Raw genomic sequence first — 22,143 nt, 5'->3', positions numbered from 1 at the left:
CAATGGTCAGAAGACTCGAGTAGACGTGTCCCTAAAGAAGATATACCAATGGCCAATAAGCATCTAAAATGATGTTCAAAATCACGAACCACAGGGAAGCGCAAATCAAACCAAGAATGTGATACCACACATTAGGATGGATATGATAAAGAAACAAGCATTGGTGAAACTAAAGGGAAGTAGGAATGCTCGAATCTGATTGGAGGGAATGTAAAACCGTGAAGGAACGGGGAAAATACTATGGCATGTACTGGAAAAAGTAGAAACAGGATTATCAGATGTTCCCACAGTTGCACTTGTGGGTACCTGCCAAAAAGAATTAGAAGCCAGGAGTGGAAGAGAGATTTGTACACCCATATTCATAGCAGCGTTACTCAAAACAGCCAAAATGTGGAAGCAACCCAAGGGTTCGTGGGCAGGTGAATGAAAAAGCACAGTGCAGTTCATTCATACAACGGAAGACTATTCAGCCATAAAAATGCAGGCACTTCTGGCCGGTGCGGTGGCTCACGCCTGTAATCCCAGCATCTTGGAAGACCGAGGTGGGCGGATCACCTGAGGTCAGGAATTCAAGACCAGCCTGGCTATCTTGGTGAAACCATGTCTCTACTGAAAATGCACAAAATTAGACGAGCGTGGTGGCGTGTGCCTATAGTCCCAGCTACTCGGGAGGATCGCTGGAACCTGGGAAGCGGAGGTTGCAGTGAGCCCAGACTGTGCCACTGCACTCCAGCCTGTGCAACAGAGTGAGACTCCATGTAAACACAAAACAAAACAAAACAAAACAAAAAAACACCCAAACAACCAGACAGGCACTTCTGACACAGGCTGCAACACGGATGAACCTTGAAGACATTCTCCTCAGTGAAATAAATAAATCCCAAAAGGATAAACACGACCAGGCTCAGTGGCTTGCACCTGTCACCCCAGCACTTTGGGAGGCCGAGGCAGGCGGATCACTTAAGGTCAGGAGTTCGAGACCAGACTGGCCAATATGGTGAAAGCTCGTCTCTATTAAAAATACAAAAATTAGCTGGGCATGGTGGCGCATGCCTGTAATCCCAGCTACTCGGGAGACTGAGACACAAGAATTGCTTGAACCCACGATGTGGAGGTTGCAGTCAGCCGAGACCACACCACCGCACTCCAGCCTGGGTGACAGAGAAAGACTCTGTCTCCAAAACAAACAAACCAAAAAAATTAAACACGGTATGATTCCACTTATATCACGTGCCTAGAGTAGTTAAACGTATAGAGTTGCAAAATAGAATGGTGGCCCCCAGGGGTGGGTGAGAGGGAGAGGAATGGAGAGTTTGGTTAATGGGTGCAATTTCCATTTTCAAGGATAAAACGGTTCTGGAGATGATGGCGGTGATGGTTGCTAAACAATGTGAATGTACCTAATGTGATTAAACTCTAAACTGAAAAATAGTGGAAATTATAAATGTTCATACTGGCCATTCTATATGAAATAAACTATATTTATAATTTTTAGGATTTATACGTGGTATATTTTCCCATAATAAAAGATGAAAATTAAAGCACTTGGATCTTGTAAAAGAAAAAAGCAAATAATAGACACAAGCTCTCTCCTGATTAGAGGAAGAGCCCCAAAGCTTCTATGGACACTCACTTTTCTATTCTTCTTCTTGCATGATCATGAGGAAATCCTTAGAGCATGGGGAATATGGGTGACTCTGGCTAATGAGGAGCTCTGTGCCTTGAGCCCACCAGGCCATAGAATAGGAAATACTCAGTCTGTGCCTCCAGCCCTGCAGTGTGAGGCTGCAGTCCTGTGGGCTCCACACCCATCACCTGTATCAGGAGCCTCATGTCTCACCCTGTCTTCTTACCAGCCTTGAGGACGGAGTCTGAGCCTCCCATGTGCACTACTCAGGGAGGACAGTGGACCTGTTCTCCGTGGTCATGGCCCAGCAGAGAGGAAGGGCCGTTCAGTGAGTGCTGAGGGACGGTCGGGAGCCTTGTTTGTTTCCTCATCTTCAGGACAAATGGGAGAGTGCCGTGGGCAGATGGGAGGAGACCAATGTGCAAACTGTCAGCTCAGCAGACTGTGGAGTTTCTGTTCTCGGTTGTGGTGGGGGATCTCTCCCAGGAATCTTCTTCAAAATTTTGCTTCCCTCCCCCACTGGTTGTCCTTTTCATAGACATCTCACCCATGAGAGCAGGGAATGAGTCCCTCTAAAGTATGCCCTCAGAACAACAAAAAGATGATGAAGGTGATGATGACGATAAAGAGGATGATGACAGACACCATGGCATCATGAACCCTTACTGAGGGCTTCCTAAAGGCCAGGCTCTGAGCTCTGTGGTCTATGCTGCTTGTTTCATTTCATCTGCATAGTCTCCCAGTTATTAGTGCACATTTCCTTATGATTTTACAGACTAGAAAAGGAGCAACACATTTTCATATAACTTGTACCAGATCACGAAGTCAAAAATGGTGAAGCCCAATTTGAACAAGGTAGTCTAAGCCAGACACATGGCATTTGGCCAGTCCTCTCCCTGCATCCAACCTGCCCCCTCCAATCCTTGTCACTCAGGCCAATGCCCCTGCTCACTGTGCCCTTCCCTTTGGGGGTTCCTTGTAGACCACAGCTAGACCAGTGGGTGCCACAATCACTGTGTCAAGTATGGAAAGGGCAGCGGAGATCACATCAAAGATTCCAGAAAGAATTGGCACAGGATCATTCGGGATGCATCTCTCCCTTGCCCCTGTTCCTGGCTTTCCTTACAGCTCTCGACTTCCTCCAAGGAGCCATCAATTCAGGGTTTGGCTTCCATTCCTATTGAGGAAGCTGGAAACCATTTCAAAAATGCTCCTCGGATGTGCCTGTGGTTAAGACCTCTGAGCTCTGTTGAAAACTTTTGAAGCTGGGCCTGGTGGCTCACGCCTGTAATCCCAGCACTTTGGGAGGCTGAGGCAGGTGAATCACAAGGTCAGGTGTTCGAGACCAGCCTAGCCAACAAGGTGAAACCCCGTCTCTCCTAAAAAGAGAAAAAAATAAGCCAGGCGTAGTGGCGGGCGCCTGCAATCTCAGCTACTCGGCAGGCTGAGGCAAGAGAATAGCTTGAACCTGGGATGCGGAGGTTGCAGTGAGCCGAGATCGCTCCACTGCACTCCAGCCTGGGCAACAGAATGAGACTCCGTCTCAAAAACAAAAAAGAACCCACAACATTTTGAGGGTTGGGAGACCATCAAGTATAGTGCCCGGGACTTAGAGTCTGGCCATTAATTTTCAATACCACCCTTTCTACTTATCTGTATGGCAAGGGGTGAGACGTCCATCCTCTGAGACTCAGCACTCTCATCTGAGTTGATTTCTAGTTGATCCAAGGGAAGTGAGCGATGATGAAACCCATAGTGGGTGCCCACTGCGTGATCTCTATGTGATGGATGCGTAAAGTCAAGGCAAAGTGAACTTTAGATACATTCGTTAATATTTTCAGCTTAAACTCCAAACGGTTCAACGGAAATATCCCCTGACCTGAAGTTCTTGTGTCCCTGCATTCCAGACAGGACATCTTATTTTGTCCTTATCTCAGTAAGTACTGAGTATTGTGAGAGGAACAAGTGAGTCTCTTTTGTTTCTGATTCCCCAGAGCCTATATCTTGCTTGGCACATAGGAGATAGCCTAAGTAAACATCTATGCTGATTATTGAATTGACACTTCCTTGGTTCACAAAAATTGGCTGTCATCAGTGTGACGTCAGTGTGACAGAGCGTGTGTTTTTGGTTTTTTGTTTTTTGAGATGGAGTTTTGCTCCTGTTGCCCAGGCTGGAGTGCAGTGGTGTGATCTCGGCTCACAGTAGCCTCTGCCTCCCAGTTTCAAGCCATTCTCCTGCCTCAGCCTCCCGAGTAGCTGGGACTACAGGCACACGCCGCCATACCGGGCAAAGTTTTCGTATTTTTAGTAGAGGCGGGGTTTCACCATGTTGGCCAGGGTGGTCTTGATCTCCTGACCTTGTGATCCGCCCTCCTCGGCCTCCCATAGTGCTGGGATCACAGGCGTGAGCCACCGCGTCCGGCCAAACGTTCTGATGAAAACTCTAAGTCCACCTAAGCTAAGGATAGGAGTTATAGCTCCCATGAATTTTAAAACAAGACCCACTGATTTGAGGAAGCAATTACTCTCTTGAAGGAGAAAAGTCAGAAAACATAATGATGAAATCACTGGGACCCACCTGGCCTGTGGAACTATTTTCTGCTTATGAACCATCAACTTTAATTTCATTTCCAGATGGCATGGTCTCAGCAGTTATACAGTGTTTACAGATGTTCTAAATCAAGGGAATTTGTATCAATCTATTCGAATAAAATAAAATATTTGAGTTCTTAATTTCCTTTCATTAGGATAACCTTTTTCTTAAAGTGAAGAGAATGGTTTCATTACATCGTTTTCTTCGGAAAAGATAGGCTGTATTTTCTAGCAATGACGAACTTCTTATATAGGATGATTTGGTTCTTGGAAGATTCTTGAATCTAGTGTCTCTAAGGCAGGTGTGTAGAGCAAGAAGTGAAGAACACAGAAATCAATGATGAAAGCATTAGAAGACAACTGAGTTTGTCAGCACTGCAAACTATTGCTGAGTGTGGATTGCTCTGAAATCTGAAAACATGACTTGTGAATTGCTTCTATCCAAAATGCAGACACGATGCTGGGTGTTGCTTTACTTGTTTCCAATTTCTCAACCCTCTTTTCTAGGCAAAAGGTGTCCAATCTCTAGAGACCCACAGAATCTAACAGATGTCTCTATATTCCTCCTCCTAGAAGCTCAGAGGATCCAGAACGGCAGCCGGTCCTCACTGGGCTGTTCCTGTCCACGTGCCTGGTCATGGCGCTGGGGAACCTGCTCATCATCCTGGCCATCAGCCCTGACTCCCACCTCCACACCCCCATGTACTTCTTCCTCTCCAAACTGTCCCTGCCTGACATCAGTTTCACCTCCACCACGGTCCCCAAGATGACTGTGGACATCCAATCTCACAGCAGAGTCATCTCCTATGCAGGCTGCCTGACTCAGATGTCTCTCTTTGCCATTTTTGGAGGCATGGAAGACAGACATGCTCCTGAGTGTGATGGCCTATGACCAGTTTGTAGCCAAATGTCACCCTCTATATCATTCAGCCATCATGAATCCGTGTTTCTGTGGCTTTCTACTTTTGTTGTCCTTTTTTTTCCTCAGTCTTTTAGACGCCCAGCTGTATAATTTGATTGCCTTACAAATGACCTGCTACAAGGATGTGGAAATTCCTAATTTCTTCTGTGACCCTTCTCAACTCCCCCATCTTGCATGTTGTGACACCTTCACCAATAACATAATCCTGTATTTCCCTGATGTCATATTTGGTTTTCTTCCCATCTCGGGGACACTTTTCTCTTATGATAAAATTGTTTCCTCCATTCTGAGCGTTTCATCATCAGGTGGGAAGTATAAAGCCTTCTCCACCTGTGGGTCTCACCTGTCAGATGTTTCCTGATTTTAAGGAACAGGCGTTGGAGGGTACCTCAGTTCAGATGTGTCATCTTCCCCGAGAAAGGCTGCAGTGGCCTCAGTGATGTACACAGTGGTCACCCCCATGATGAACCCCTTCATCTACAGTCCGAGAAACAGGGATATGAAAAGTGTCCTGCGGCGGCCGCACGGCAGCACGTTCTAATCTCAATACCTTCTTATCTGTTCCATTCCTTTTGCAGTGTGGGTCAAAAAAGGCTGCAAGATGAAATAAGAATGATATCGCAGGGTGAACACCCACTGTGATACTAGGAGTAATACCTCCCTAGGATATAAAATATACTGTCACAGAGTATACACACATGGGGTACACCCACTGTGATATTAGAAGCAATATCTCCCTAAAGTAGGATGAAAAATATCACAGGGTGTGCACACTGTGTGATATGAGGAGTAACATTTACCCTGGATAGTACGACTAATATGAAGGGTGTACACACACGGGGTACACGCACTGTGATATCAGGGGTTGTATCTCCCTAGGATATTATGAATACCATCACAGGGTATACACTATGTGTGTACATCCACTGTGATATTTGAAGTAATATCTCTCTAGGAGATTATAAATAACATCAAAGCGTGTACACCACTGTGACATTTTAGGAGTAACATCCTTCTAGGGTATTACAGATAACGTCACAACGTGTACACTTCCTGTGACGTTTTGTACACTCTTTGTGACATTCAAAGAAACATCCCCCTAGGATATTATGAATAATAACACAGGAGGGGTACACACATGGTGTACACTGCCTGTGTCATCAGGAGTAACATTCCCCTAGGATATTACGAATAATATCACAGCAGGTGTACACACATGGTGTACACCCCATGTGACATTCGGAAGAGCATGCCCCTAGGATATTAGGAATAGTATCACAGGTGTTGAATATGCATTTTTAATGCATAATGTCACCCCCGGTGACATTAAAAATAACATCCCCCTTGGATATTACGAATAATATGACAGGGAGTACACCCCGTGTGACATTAGGAGTAACATTCCCCGAGGATATAACGAATCATATCAGAGGGTGTACATGCATTGTGACCTTAGTAGTAACATCTCTTTAGGATATTACAAATAATATCACAGGGTATACAGGCATTGTGACATTAGTAGTAACATCCCGCTGGGATATGACGAGTCACGTCACAGGGTGTACACCCCCGTGACAATAGTAGCAACATTCCCCTAGAATATTATGAATAATATCACAGGAGGTACAGCCCCTGTGATTTATGAGTAACATGTCTATAGAATATTACAACTCATATCACTGTGTGACTGTGTGTACACCCGGTGTGACTTTAGGAGTAACATCCCACAAAACTATGATGAAAAATATCACAGGGTGAACACCCTCTGTGACCTGAGGAATAACGTAGTATTAGGATATTGTGAATGATGTGACAAGGTGTACACACCCTGTGACGTTAGGAGCAATATCCGTCTAGGATGCTAGGAAGAATATCACACGGAACACACCCCCTATGGCATTAGGATATGACAAATAATATCACAAGGTGTACACGCATCGTGACATTAGTGCTAATATCCCTCAGGTACACTATGAATAATATCACAGGGTGTACATCCCTGTGACATTCGGAGTAACATCCCCCAGGAATAGTAAGAATAATAACATGGGGTGTACACCCCCTGTGACATGAGGAGTATTATCTCACTAGAATATTACGAATAGTGTCACAGGGTGTTATCGTCTGTGCCAATAGAAGTATAGACCCCTGGGACATTATGAATACTATCACAGGGTGTACAGCCCTGTGACATTAGGAGTACCATCTTTCTAGAATATCACAAATAATATCACAATGTGTACACCCCCTGTGTCATTCAAAGTAAAATTGCCCTAGGATATTACGAAATAGAACACAGGGAGTACACCCCATGTGACGTTAGAAGTAACATCCCCCGAGGATATAACCAATAAGATCAGAGAATGTACCTGCATTGGGACATCAGTAGTAACATCTCTTCAGGAGAATATGAATAATATCAAAGGGTGTACACGCATTGTGCAATTAGTAGTGAACTCCCGCTAGGATATTAGGAATTTTATAACAGGGTCTACACGCCCTGTGATGTTAGCAGTAACGTTTTCCTAGAAAAGGACAAAGAATATTAAAGGGTGAATAGGACCTATGAATTACGAGCAACATTTCCACAGCATATTGCACGTAACATCACTGTGTGTACACGCCGTGTGACATTAGGGGTAACACCCCACAAAATTATAACGAATAATTTCAGAAGTTGTGCACCCTCTGTGACATTAAAAGTGACATTTCCCTAGAATATGACGATGATATCACAGAGTGTACACCCTCTGTGATATGAGGAGTGACGTCTTACGAGGATAATACGAGTAATTTGACAAGGTGTACAAACCCTGTGACATAAGGGGTGACATCCCTCTAGGACATTACGAATAATATCAAAAGGAAAATATCCCCTGTGGCAATAAAACAACCTCCCCTTAAGAGAATAAGAATAACACCACAAGGTGTACACACAATGTGACATTATTATTAAGATAAAGCTAGGATATTGGGAATAACATCACAGTGTACAGAGTCCTGTGACATGAGGTTTAACTTTCCCCTAGAAAATTACGAATAGTATCGAAGGGTGTACACCCCCTGCGACTTTAGCAGCTGCATGTTCCTACAATATGGAAGATAATGTCGCAGGGTGTAAACGGAGGGTGGCAGTTTAGAAAGGATCCAAGGAAAAATCAGTGAGTAATATCACTGCCCTCTCCCCCCATGGATATTACGATTCACATCGCATGGGGGCGGGGGCCCCGCGATTCGGGGAGTAATATCACCTTCCACTCCCACCCTGGACATGACGATCCCCATAGCAGGGGGGTGAGGCACCCCCCGCGATTCTGGGAGTAATATCATGCCCCACTCCCACCCTGGATATGACGATCCACATGGACGGGGGGGTGAGGCACCCCCCGCGATTCGGGGAGTAATATCACCCCCCAATCCCACCCTGGATATGACGATCCTCATGGCAGGGGGGCGAGGCGCCCTCAGCGGTGCGGGGAGTAAGAGCCAGCCCCGCTTCCCCCCTGGCTCTTAGGACCCCCATCCCAGGGGATGAGGCGCTCCCCGCGGCCCCCGCTGGCTCTTAGGAAGTTAGGAAGCTTCTTACCAAAGCATCTGGAAATATGCAAGAAATTCTTGTGAACTAAAATTTCCATACTGTGCTATCAAACACTGGAACTCACTTATTCCATCTTTGCGTATTTTGGGACCCAATTATCCACTTCTCTTCACTCCCCATCCCACCCCTTTTCTTCCTAGCGTCTGCTAACCACCTTTATACTTTCCACCTTCCTGAGATTCCTTTTGTGTGTGTAGGTGTGTGATGGAGTCTCTTTCTGTTGCCCAGGTTGGAGTACACAGGCACAATCCGGGCTCACTGCAACCTCCGCCTCCCGAGTTCAAGCGCTTCTTGGGCCTCAGCCCTCCAAGTAGCTGAGACTACAGGCACGCGTCACCACGCCCGGCTAATTGTTTGTGTTTTCCGTAGAGACGGGGTTTCACCATGTTGGCCAGGCGGGTCTCGAACTCCTGGCCTCAAATGATCCGTGCGACTCAGCCTCCCAAAGTGCTGGGATTACAGGCCTGAGCCACCACACCTGGCCAAGATTTCCTTTTTTCTTCCTACATAGAAGTGAGGACATGAAATATTTGTCATTCTGTGCCTGGCTTCTTTCATTTAATATACAGACCTGCAATCTCATCCATTTTGTCTGCAGTGGAGAGGATTTTCTTCCTTTCTAGGCTGAATAATACTTCATTGGGTGTGTATATCACAGTTTCTTAACTGAAACAAATTTCTAAAGAGCTAATATTTTTTAAATGTCTCGGAATGTGAAACTTCAGGGATACTGTGCCCATTTTATTCTTTTCTATTTCCCGTCTTATGTACACGCAAGTGTATAACAAAGCAGCAATCAATGTGTGTATAAATCTATAACTTCAACAAATGTAAAATGTAAATCCTAAGTGGTGGCTGGGCGCGGTCGCTCACGCCTGTAATCCCAGAACATTGGGAGGCGGAAGCGGGCGGATCACCTGAGGTCGGCAGTTCAAGACCAGCCTGACCAAAATGGAGAAACATTGTCTCTACTAACAATACAAAAAAAAAAAAAAAATTTAGCCAGGCATGGTAGCGCATGCCTGTAATCCCAGCTACTTGGAAGGCTGAGACAAGAGAATCGCTTGAATACGGGAGGCAGAGGTTGCAGTGAGCCGAGACTGTGCCATTGAACTCCAGCCTGAGCAACAAGAGTGAAACTCTGACTCAAAAAAAAAAAAGGAAAAGAAAGAGATAGAAAATGCAAAATGGTAAGAAAAAAACAGCATAATACACATTGTATGGTGTTGATGGACAACGCATTTGAAGATAATATTTGAAGAAATCATATTACAGTTAATTTCTCTTCTTACTCATTGGAGCTTGATGCCTCTAAAAACTTCATCATTGGAACCACCTCTGGTGCTTTAAAGGAAAAAAAAAAAATCCACATACTTACACAGGTGCAAGGAAATCAGAATCTCAGGTATTGAGACCCAGGCCTCAGCATTTGTAAGCTCCCCAGGTGATTTGACTCAAAGCCAAGATTGAGGAACGGCGACATGGATCTCTACACACAACCTGCCTAAATGGATTCTCTAGAAGCAGTTTATAAAGAAATTCCACATGAACTGTGGAAGAGGATATGAATTTGATGTACGGTATGTCCTCACTTAACATCTTTGAAAGTCTCTTGGAAACTTCACCTTGAAACAAAGTTATATATAGTGAAACCACTTATTTTTCATCAACAGTATAACTACACAACTTTGAACTACCAATGGTGTTGGAGGACCTCTTGTACATTGTTTCCATAAAGTCAGTTTTCAGGGAATTCCAAAATGAAGTGAGGACTTCGTGTATATAAAAAGATGGTTGTGATTCCACCTGGATGACAGGGTTATTGCTCAGAAACTAAAAGAGGCCGCCTAGGTATAGAGGATTCTGTCATGAGGTTTCTGCTGAACAAAGGATCCCAGAATACTCACCCATTCCAGTGAAAGGCATAACAAAGAAAGCAATATTCACAAAGGAAATGCGGAAAGGAATAAAAGCCGTCAAGCCACAAAAATAATGTGACCAAGGGGCAGGATTTGCAGATGTAGAGATTTGATGTGGTTGCCCTTTCTCACCCACACAAGAAAAAGGATGCAAGAGATCATGAGATTCGATTGTTCTGCTGCGCAGCCTCCGCAGGGCACTTTGTGTGTGCCTGTTTCTCAGGCTGTAGATGAAAAAGTTCAGCATGGGGGTGACCACAGCCTACATCCCTGACTCCACGACACCATTCCTGGGGGGTGGTGCCACAGCTGAAGTCAGGTACATGCCAATGCCTGTTCCATCAAATCAGCAAACAACTGCTAGGTGAGAGCCACAGGTGGAGAAGGCTTTATACTTCCCATCTGACGATGACATCCTTAGAAAGGAGGGGACAATTTTAGAGTAAGACAAAAGGATCCCTGAAATGGGAAGAAAACCAAACATAGTACTATCGAAATATATGAATATGCTATTGATGACGCTGTCAGAACAGGCAAGTTTGAGAAGTTGAGAGGGGTCACAGACAAAATTAGAGATTTCCACATTCTTGATGATGGTGAATTGTAACACAATCCAACTATGCAGCTGGGAATCCAACAGGCTAAGGAAAAAGGACACCAAAACGAAGAAGACACAGAGGTGAGGATTCACGATGACTGGGTAGTGCAGAGGGCAACAGATGGCTACAAAGCAGTCATAGGCCATCACAGTCAGGAGCAAAAAGGACTTCTCTATATGTCTTCTATACATGCAAAAAGGACCAAGAAAGACATCTGTGTCAGGCAGCCCGCATGAGAGATGACTCTGCTATGCGACTGTGTGTCCACAATCATCTTGGGAACCGTGGCCGAGGTGTAACCGATGTCAGCCCAGCACAGGTTGGAGAGGAAGAAGTACATGGGGGTGTGGAGGTGGGAGTCAGAGCTGACAGCCAGGATGCTGAGCAGGTTCCTCAGCACCGTGACCAGATACATGGACAGGGACAGGGAGAGCAAAGCGAGGACCGGCTGCAGTTCTGGATCCTCTGAGAGTCCCAGGAGGAGGAATTCTCAGACACCTGTGAGATTCAGTGGCTCTGTGTGTCTTGGACACCTTGAGAAGGAAAGAGGATTGGTAAAATAAAAGATAAAAACCAGCCCTTAATGCTGTGTGTATATTTTGGATGCAAGCAATTCACAAGGAACATTTTCACACTTGCGGACCATACACCGCCAGCAGTGTTTCTCAGTTGTGACAATTCCAAAAATCTCAGAATTATTACGTGATTTACTTTTTTGCTATACAAGTCTTTCGGTATATACTACTTTAGAGAACATCCACTGAAGAATATTAGAAGACCAAAACGTCATGTATAACAAATCCGTGATCTCAGTAAAATACGGCCTACTCTTTTCAGAAAAAATACAATGCAATGAAAATGTCCTTCTCTCTTTAAGAAAAAGATCTCAGTCTAATTGAAAGAAATTAAGAAGCCATGAAATACACTCTATTTTATTCTGACACCGTGCTACAAATTCCTTTGATGTAGAGTATGTAAAAGGACGACACAAGAGCTAGGACCGCATTATCTAAAAACGAAATCGAACCTTATAGTTCTCAATCAGAACACCTTTTCACATGCCTGTTACTTTTCATATTTATTATCATCCTTAGGTTTTCTGACATCGTTTCTTCACAAAAGTACATGCACACTCAAATATGGGAGCTGTGTTTCCAAATGAATTGAATATATAACTCTTGGCCGAGCGCCATGGCTCACACCTGAAATCCCAGCACTGGGCGGCCGAGGCTGACGGATCGCCTGAGGTCAGGAGTTCCAGACCAGCCTGGCCAACGTGGTGAAACCCCGTCTCCAGTGAAAATTAAAAAAAAATTAGCCGGGCGTGGTGGCGGGTAAGCCTAGCTACTCGGGAGGCTGAAGCAGGAGAATCCCTTCGAACCTGGAAGGCAGAGATTGGACACCCTGTGATAGGATTTTTGATATCCTAGGGAGATATTGCTCCTGACAGCAGAGCGGGCGTACACCCTGTGATATTATTTGTAACATCCTAGAAAGATATTGCTCCTAATATCACAGTGGCTGTACACCCTGTGATATTAATTGTAATATCCTACAGAGATATTACTCCTAATAATACAGTGGGTGTACACCCTGTGATATTATTCATAATATCTTACGGAGATACGACTCCTGATATCACAGTCAGTGTACACCATGTTTGTACACCCTGTGATCTTATTTGTAACAACTTAGAAAAATATTACAGCTAATACCAAAGTGGGTGTACACCCTGCGATGTTATTTGTTATCTACTAGGTAGATATTACTCCTAATATCACCGTGAGTGTACACCATGTGTGTACAGACTGTGAAATTATTCGTAATACCCTGGGAAGATATTACTCCTAATAGCACAGTGGGTGTACACCCTGTGATAGTATTTGTAATCACCTAGGGAGATACGATTCCTAATATCACAGTGGGTGTACACTCTGCGATGTTATTTGTAATGCCCTAGGAAGATATTACTCCTAATATCAAAGTGGATGTACACCATGTGTGTACACTCTGTGATATAATTCATAATATCCCAGAGAGATATTTCTCCTAATATCACAGTGGGTGTACACCCTGTGATATTATTTGTACTATCCTAGAGGGATATTGCTCCCAGTATCACAGTGGGTGTACACCCTGTGATATTACTCATAATATCCTAGGGAGATATTACCTCTAAAATCACAGTTTCTGTACACCCTGTGGTATTATTCATCATATCCTAGGGAGTTATTATCCCTAACCTCACAGAGCGTGTACACCATGGGTGGACACCCTGTGATGTTATTGGTCATATCCTAGGGGGATATTACACTTAATGTCACAGTGGGTGTTCACCATGTGTGTACGCACTGAGATGTTACTCGTAATGTCCTAGGGAGAAATTACACCTAATGTTACAGTGGGTGTACACCATGTGTTTCTATTCTGTGATGCTATTGGTAATATCTTGGAAAGTTATTAGTCCTAGTGCCACAGTGGGTGTATACCATGTGTGTCCACTCTGTGATGTTATTCGTATTATCCTAGGGAGATAGTTCTCATAACATCACCGTGGGTGTACATCATGTATGTACTCCCTGTGGTCTTATTGGTTATGTCCTGGGTTGATAGTACTCCTAATATCACCGTGGGTGCACACCGTGTGTGTACATTCTGTGATAGTATTCCTAATAGCCTAGGGAGATATCACTCCTGATGTCATAGTGGGTGTACAGCCTTGTGATATTCTTGGTAGTATCCTTGGGATGTATTACTCCTGTTATCACAGTGGGTGTGCACCCTGTGATAGTATTTGTAATATCCTAGGGAAATATCATTGTATACCCGGTGATATTGTTTGGGACATCTGAGGGAGCTGTTTCTCTTAAAGTCAGAGTGGGTGTACACCCTGTAACATTCTTCCTAATATCACAGTGGGTGTACACCGTGAGTGATATTTTTTTCTAATATCCAGCGGGGGAGAGGATGATATTGCTTCCAATATCACAGAACGTGTACACCCTGCTGCGATATTGTTCCAAATATCCAGGGAAGGAAAGGATGACATTATTCCCAATATCACTGGGGGTGTACCACCTCCCGCCGGGATATTGTTCTTAATATTCGGAGGTGGAGAGAATGATGTTACTCCCAATATCCCAGGGGGTGTACACCACCCCCTGTTTGTAAACACCCCCTGTGATATTGTTCCAAATGGCCTGTGAAAGAGTAAATATGACTCCCATTATCACGGGGGGGTGTTCAGCCCTGATGATATTGTTTTCTAACATGGAGGGAAGGAGAGTATGCTATTACTCCCAATATCGCAGGGGTTGTACACCCTTTTGTGTTTTCGTGCCCAATATCCAGGAAAATAGAGGATGATATAACTCCCAATATCGAAGTAATTGTACAGCACCCCTGTGATATTCTTCCTAATATTCAGAAAGGAAAAGAATGATATTACTCCCAGCAGCGTAGGAAACGTATACCCGCGCTGTGGTATCTTTCCCAGTATCCAGGTGGGGACAGGATCATATTACTTCCAATATTGCAGGGTGTGTGCACCCCCTCTGTGATCTCGTTGCTAACATCCAGGTTTGGGGAGGACGACATTACTCCCAATATCGCAGGGGGAGTACACCCCCCGCCCCGTGACCTTGTTAGTCATTTCCTGGGTGGAGAGGATGATATTACTCCCAATATCGCAGGGGGTGTACTCACCCCTGTGAAAATCTTCCTATATTCAGAGGGAGAGAGGATGATATTACTCCCCGTACCGCAGGGGGTTTACACAGCCCTGTGATACTCTTCCTAATATCCACAGGGAGAGAGGATGATATTACTCCCAATATCGCAGGGGGTGTACACAACCCTGTGATATTGTTCCTAATATCCAGAGCGAAAGAGGATGACATGACTCTCAATATCGCAGGGGGTGTACACCCCTCCTGTCCTATTGTTCTGAATACCCTGGGAGGGAGAGGATAAGGTGACGTTGAATATCGCAGGGAATGTGCCCCCTCCACCTCTGATACCCTTCCTAATGTCCAGGGGAAGAGAGGAAAATTTTACTCCCAATATCGCAGAGGCAGTACACCCCACCTGTGATGTTGTTCCCAATATGCAAGGGGGGGAGAGGATGATACTACTCCCAATATCGCAGGGCTGTTCACATCCCCAGTGACATTTTTCCTAATATCTAAGGGAGAGACAATTATATGACAGCAAAGGTCGCAGGGTCTGTACATCCCTTCCTGATGTTGTTCCTAATATCCAAGGGGGAAGAGGATGATATCAAATATGAAAGGGGGTGTACACCCCCCACTCCTACGATATCATTCTTAATATTCGTGAGGGGAGATGATGATATTACTCCAAATATCGCAGGGGTTGTTCACAACCCCCTGTGATGTTGTTTCTGATATCCAGGCGGGGGGGAGAAAATCATATTACTTCCAATATTGCAGGTGGTGTATACCCCACCTGAAATATGGCACCGAATATCCAAAGAGGGAGAGGATGGTATTAATACCAATATCAAAGTGTGTGTGCATGCCTCTAGTGATACGGTTTTTAATATCCAGCGGGCAGGAGGATGATATTCGTCCCAACATCCCAGAGGGTGTACACTACCCCTGTGGTATTGTCCCTAACTTCCAGAGGGGAGAGGATGATATCACTCCCAATATCTCAGAAGTTGTACATCCCCCGTGATATTGTTCGTCATATCCAGGGAGGCGCAGGATGACATTCCATTGAATTTCGCGACAGGTATACACGCACAGTGTGATATTGTTCCTAATATCCAAGAAGGGAGAGGATGACATTACTCCCAATAAAGCAGTGGGTGTACATTACCCCTGTGTTACTGTCTCTAATATCCGGGGCCGGGGGAGGTGGGGAGAGGATAACATTCCCTCAAATTTAGCAGGTGGTTTGACGCCCCTCGTGGTGTTGTTTTACATATCCAGCGGGGAAGACCATAATACTATTTTTGATAGTCCGATTCATCCGCTCCACCTTTCCGGAACTCTGAGGCCGGGAGGCGGCATGCAGTTTCCGTGTGATCCCCAATACCGTTGCCATCTTCTGTAGCAAGTCAGCCACAAACGCAGGCCTGTTATCTGAGCCGATCTGGAAGGGCAGTCCCAATCTAGGAATCAGATCTCGAAGAAGCACACGGGTTACTTCACGAGCTTTCTCAGCTCGTGTTGGATAGGTCTCCACCCACCCAGAGTAGGTACGCCCAAGAACTGGTAAATACTTGTTCCCTCCACACTCTGGCATCTCTGTGAAGTCTACCTGGAGATCTTCAAAGGCGGCTGCTCCATAAGCTTGTATGCCGGGCGGAACGGCTGGACCTTGCCTCGCATGATGCTGTCGGCAGCTGACACACCGCTGCCTCACCGTTTTGGCAAGGGCTGAGAAAGGCGAGATGTAGAAATACCGGCCTAACAACTTTTTGCAGTGACTCCTGACCTAGACGGGTGGTTTCTTGCACAGCCAGTACAACTGCAGCTCCTTGCAGCTGTGGCACAGCTACTCTCCCATCTGGTAACCGAATCCATTCTTCCTCCATCACTTGTCCTTCCCTCTACCTGGAGAAAGTCCTTTTCTTCTTTAGAATAAGCAGGTCCAAGATCAGGTGCTTGAGGGAGCAGAGGAGCTGTGACTGATGCCTGGAAAGGGGCAGATGCTGCTTTTCCAGCCTCTGAGTCAGTGCGGGAATTCCCCAAGCCCACCAAGGTGGAAGCTCGCTGGTGTCCTCTGCAATGCATAACTGCCACCTTGTGGGGTTTCCATACTGCTTCTAATAAATGGAAGATTTCTGGTTGATATTTTCTGCCTTTTCCCCCAGAGTTCGATAGGCCCTTTTCTTTCTATCACGCTCCATGCACATGAAGGCTTAAAAAGGCATACCAAGAATCAGTGTAAGTGTTGACAGTCTTACCTTCACTGAGTTCTAAGGCCCGAATTAAAGCAATGAGTTCAGCTTTCTGGGCTGAAGTGGCCTGGGGCAATGATCAGGCTTCAACAACAGTATCCAGGGTTACCACTGAATACCCTGCACCTCTCTCTCCATGGGGGTTGACGAAGCTGCTCCCGTCCACCTATAGTTCCCAGTCTACTGATGCCCAAGGCTGGTCCCAGAGGTCGGGTCTGCTAGAGTCAACTGAGTCCAACACTTCTACACAATCATGCTCGACAGGGCTCATGATGTCCTTTAGTATTCATTAAAGTCACCACAGCATGTGGGGCCTTTGTGTTCAGGTTCTGCCCAAGAGTCAGCTTATTTGCTTCTTGTACTAGCAGGGCAGTTGCTGCCAAGGCCCTCAAACACAGGGGCCATCCTTTAGAGACCCCGTCTAATTGTTTAGAGAGGTAGGCCACCGGCCTTGGCCAGGGCCCCACAGTTTGGGTTCAAAGTCCGGCTGCCATCTTGTCTCTCTCTCTGACACATAGGATGAAAAAGGCTTTGTCAGATCGGGTAGCCCCAGGGCTGGGGCTGACATAAGTTTCTCCTTTAACACATGAAAGACTTGCTGTTGTTGGGATCCCCATTCAAAAGGTTCCCGGTCCCCGTCCCCTTTGTGACCTCATACAAAGGCTTGGCTTATACTGCAAAGTTTGGGATCCGCAGTCTACAAAACCCCACAGCTCCTAAGAATTCTCTCACCTGCCTTCTGCTCTTAGGCTCCACTAGATGGCAAATGACCTGCTTTCTTTCTGATCCCAGGCTGTGTTCCCCCTGTCAGATAGTAAACCCCAAGGAACGTACCTGCTGTCGGCAGATCTGAGCTTTTTTCTTGGACAACTTATACCCACAGTCCTCCAGGTGTCAGCGTAGGGCAATCCGTTCCCTTGGCGCACCCGACTGCTGTGGGGTGTCCCAGCAAAAGCTCATCAACCTAGCGGAGCAACGCGCAGCCTAGGTCTCTGGTGGGAAACTTCTGGAGGTCTTGAGCCAACGCCTCCCCGAAGGTGGTGGTGGAGTTCTTGAACCCTTGGGGAAGCCCGGTCCAAGTGTACTGAGTAGTGACACCTGACTCCGGATCTTCCCACTGAAAGGCAAACAGCTTCTGGCTCTCAGGGGCTGATCTGATAGGAAAGAAAGCGTCTTTCAGGTCCAAGCAGGTGAACCAGCTGTCCTCAGCTGGCAGCAACCCCAACAATGTGGATGGGCTAGGTACTGTTGGATGGAAAGTCAGGGTAGCTTGACTAAGCAAGTGCAAATCCTGTCCCGGCCTGTAGTCCTTGGTCCGTGGCTTGGGAACAGGCAGGAGGGGAGTGTTCCGTGGAGACCGACAAGGAACTATCATTCCAAAAGTTCTTAGGTGCTTAAGATGGACCTGGATACCTTGAAGAGCTTCTCTGGGGACCGGGTCCTGTTTTTGCCTAAGCGGCTGGGCCCCAGTCTTAACTGGCCAACCCTGGAGGGTTGTCTTCTGCCCATACTCTTGGCCACCGCTTAGCCAGAGCTAGTCTTCTCTCTTGGCCCGGCTCAGTTCAGAAAAGTCTCCATTCCTCCTCTCAGGGGACCGTAAGGGTCATAATGACTCCCGTGGCGGGTAACTTTAGCAGCAAAGAGCTGTGTTCTGTCAAAGACAGAGCGGCTCTCAGCTTGCTAAGCAAGTCCCTTCCCAACAACGGCAAGGGACAGTCAGGCATGTACAAAAACTGATGAATCACTTGATGTCCTCCCACAGTACGAGTCCCAGGCAAGCAGAAAGCTAGCTTTGCTGAAACCCCCGTGGCTCCGGTGATGTCAAGAGTCTTTCTGGATAAGGGGGTGACCGGGGCGGTTACTAGCGAATGTTCAGCACCGGTATCTACAAGAAAATCAATGTCTCTACCCCCGACTGTCATTCTGACCAGAGGCTCTTTGGGGACACTTGAGCCCGGTCTCCCTCAGTCCAATAACCCTTCTGCCAGGTTGAGCCGGGCCCCTTCCTCCTTGTCCGGGGCCTCCTGCTCTGAGTCACCTTGTTTTCTTTTGAGCTCAGGACATTTGTTCTTCCAATGTCCTATTTCTTTACAATAAGCACACTGGTTACGCTGCAAACTCTGACAGCCAAGCTGAGTTTCTTTCCCAGGGCCCCTCTTCCCTTGCTTCTTTGGGGGGACCGCTCTGATTGCTGCAGCTAACCAACAGGTCGGTGTTTCGCCGGGCCTGACGTTCATTCTCTTTGCGCTTTTCCTCGCGGCTTACTGCGTCCCCGTTTACCAACACCTGCTTAGCTATTGCTCATCAATGTGACGTATTCATCCCTGCAAGCCCAGCCTGCTTCTGCAGTTTTCTTCTAATGTCTTCCACGCTTTGACGGACTAAAGCCATGTGAATCATGCGCTGATTTTCAGGGTTATCGGGATCAAGGGGAGTATACATACCATAGGCCTCACACAGTCTCTGGTAGAATTGTGCTGGACTTTCTTCTTTTCCCTCAATGACCTCAGAGACCTTGTTAACGTTTGTGGCCTTCTGAGCTCCCCTCTTGAATCCTTCCAAGAGAGCTTCCCTGTCTCGGTTTAGCCTTTGCATATCCTCTCTTTCATGTGGGTCCAACTGGGGCTGGGTTCCTGGTAACTGGGTCCTTCCATACTCTTGGGGGTTTTGATAATCAGCTGGTGCATGTTCCTTTAGCCACTTAGTTGCTGCGTGAAGCCCTCTCCGCCTTTCGCCTTTCATCTCTCTTAAAGAGGAACATGAGCAACTGGTGGCGATCAGCCCAGGTGGGCTTGTGGGTCTGGATAACAGTTTGGAGCAAATCAATTAGGGCTTGCAGCTTTTCGCTCTAGGACGGGGTATTGTTCTCCCAGTTGAGAAGGTCGGCAAAGGTGAAGGGCTGGTACACAAAAACACGCCTCTCCACCACGTGACCATCCTCCTCTATCCCAGTATACCGCTGCTCTCTCAGGGGTATTTGGATCCCCGTTTTGGGTCATCAACGAGCTGCCGAGGGAGGGGTGGGGTGGAATGGCGCAATGTGACTTGCCGCAATTAATAATCTCAGTTATTAATTGATACTAATAATGATCAATATTAATAACTGATCATATAATTCTTAAAATCAATACCGATAAGAATGATAATTCATATTAAAGAGTTATACTCACGATAACAATAAATGATTAATATTAATGATTAATGACGCCTAGTATTAAAGGGTGATATTGATCTTATTCATTAGAAAACTGCCATATTAGCTCCTAATAATTAATATTAATATTAATAATCTGAACACTATTTATTAGCAATGATTTCTTAATATTAATATTAATATTGGTAATACATATTCATGGTAATGATAAATGAGGAAGAATTAATATGAATATTATTCCTAATACCTCAGTGGGTGTACACCCACCGGTGATATTGTTCCTAATGTCCAGGGAGGGAGAGAGCATGATATTACGTTCAATATCGCAGTAGGTGTACACCCACCCGGTGATATTGATCCGAATATCATCTCCGGGGGATGGCGTAGGACGTTACTCCCAAGACAGCAGTGGGTGTGCATCCACCCGGTGATATTCCTCCTAATATTCCCGGAAGAAGAGAATGCTATTACTCCCAGTATCGCAGGAAGTGTACACCCCTTCTGTGACATTGTTCCTAATATCCGGAGGGGGAGAGGGTGATATTACTCGCAATATCGCAGGCTGTGTACACCCACCCTCTGATATTGTTCCTGGCAGCCAGGAAGGGAGAGGACGATGTGACTCCCCATACAGCAGGAGGTGTACACCCATCCTGGGATATTATTCCTAATATCCATGGAGAGGAGAGGCTGATATGACTCCCAATATCGCAGGGGGTGTACATCCAGTCTGTGATACTGTTCTTAATATTCAAAGGTGGAGAGGTTGATATTACTCCCAATATCACAGAAAGTGTACAAAGCCGTGTACTATTGTTGCTATTATCCACAAGAAGAGAAGATGATATCACCCCCCCATCGCAGGAGGTGTACACCCACTCTGTGATATTTTTTCCAATGTGCAGGGCAGGCGAGGATAATATTCTTCTTAATAGCACAGGGTGTGTACAGCCCCACTGTGATATGGTCCTTAATATTCCAAGGCGGAGAGGATGATCTTCCTCCCAATACCGCAGAAAGTGTACACAGCCCCAGTGATATGGTTCCCATGATCCAGGAGAGAAGAGGATGATGTTACTTTCAATATCGCACAGGGTGGACATGCCCCCAGTGATATTGTTCCTAATTTCAACGTGGGAGAGGATGATACTACACGGAATGCCCCTAGGGGTAAAAACACTCCTGTGATATTGTTCTTAATATCAAGGGGAAAGAGGATGCTATTACTCCAAAGAGTACAGAGGATGTGCACCCGTCTGTGACATAGTTGGTAATTTCCAGAGGCGGAGAAGATATTACTGACAATAACGTGAACACGCTGTGTGACCACCGTGGATCGTCATATCCGGGGGGGGAGAGGGGGATGATATGACTCCCCGCATCGCGGGGGGCGCCCGCCCCCCTGCGATGTGGATCGTCATATCCGGGGGGCGGAGAGGGGGCGTGGTATGACTCCCCGCATTGCGGGGGGCGCCCGCCCCCCTGCGATGTGGATCCTCATATCCAGGGGAGTAGAGGGGGGTGATATGACTCCCCGCATCGCGGAGGCGCCCGCCCCCCTGCGATGTGAATCGTCATATCCAGAGGGGGGTGATATGACTCCCCGCATCGCGGGGGCCTCACCCCCTTGCGATGGGGGTCCTAAGAGCCAGGGGGGATAGGGGCTGGCTCTTACGCCCCGTACCGCGGGGTGGGGGGGGCTCACCGCCCTGCGATGGGGCTCCTAAGAGCCGGGGGGGAGAGGGGCTGGCTCTTACTCCCTGTATCGCAGGAGGTGTGTACAACCCCTGCGATATTGGGAGT

At 46.4% G+C, this 22,143-nt stretch overlaps 2 pseudogenes; one reads left to right on the top strand and one right to left on the bottom strand.

Annotated features, from left to right (window-relative positions):
- Positions 1-4,919: 4,919 nt before the first annotated feature.
- LOC467456 (olfactory receptor 7E24-like) lies at positions 4,920-5,682 on the top strand (annotated as a pseudogene).
- Positions 5,683-10,920: 5,238 nt separating this feature from the next.
- LOC100613429 (olfactory receptor 7E24-like) lies at positions 10,921-14,854 on the bottom strand (annotated as a pseudogene).
- Between the last annotated feature and the right edge of the window lie 7,289 nt (positions 14,855-22,143).

This window comes from Pan troglodytes, chromosome 15 (assembly GCF_028858775.2).
Source record: "Pan troglodytes isolate AG18354 chromosome 15, NHGRI_mPanTro3-v2.0_pri, whole genome shotgun sequence".
Classification (NCBI taxonomy): domain Eukaryota; kingdom Metazoa; phylum Chordata; class Mammalia; order Primates; family Hominidae; genus Pan; species Pan troglodytes.
Note: the sequence above shows the minus strand (reverse complement) of the source record. Positions and strands in the feature narration are given on the sequence as shown.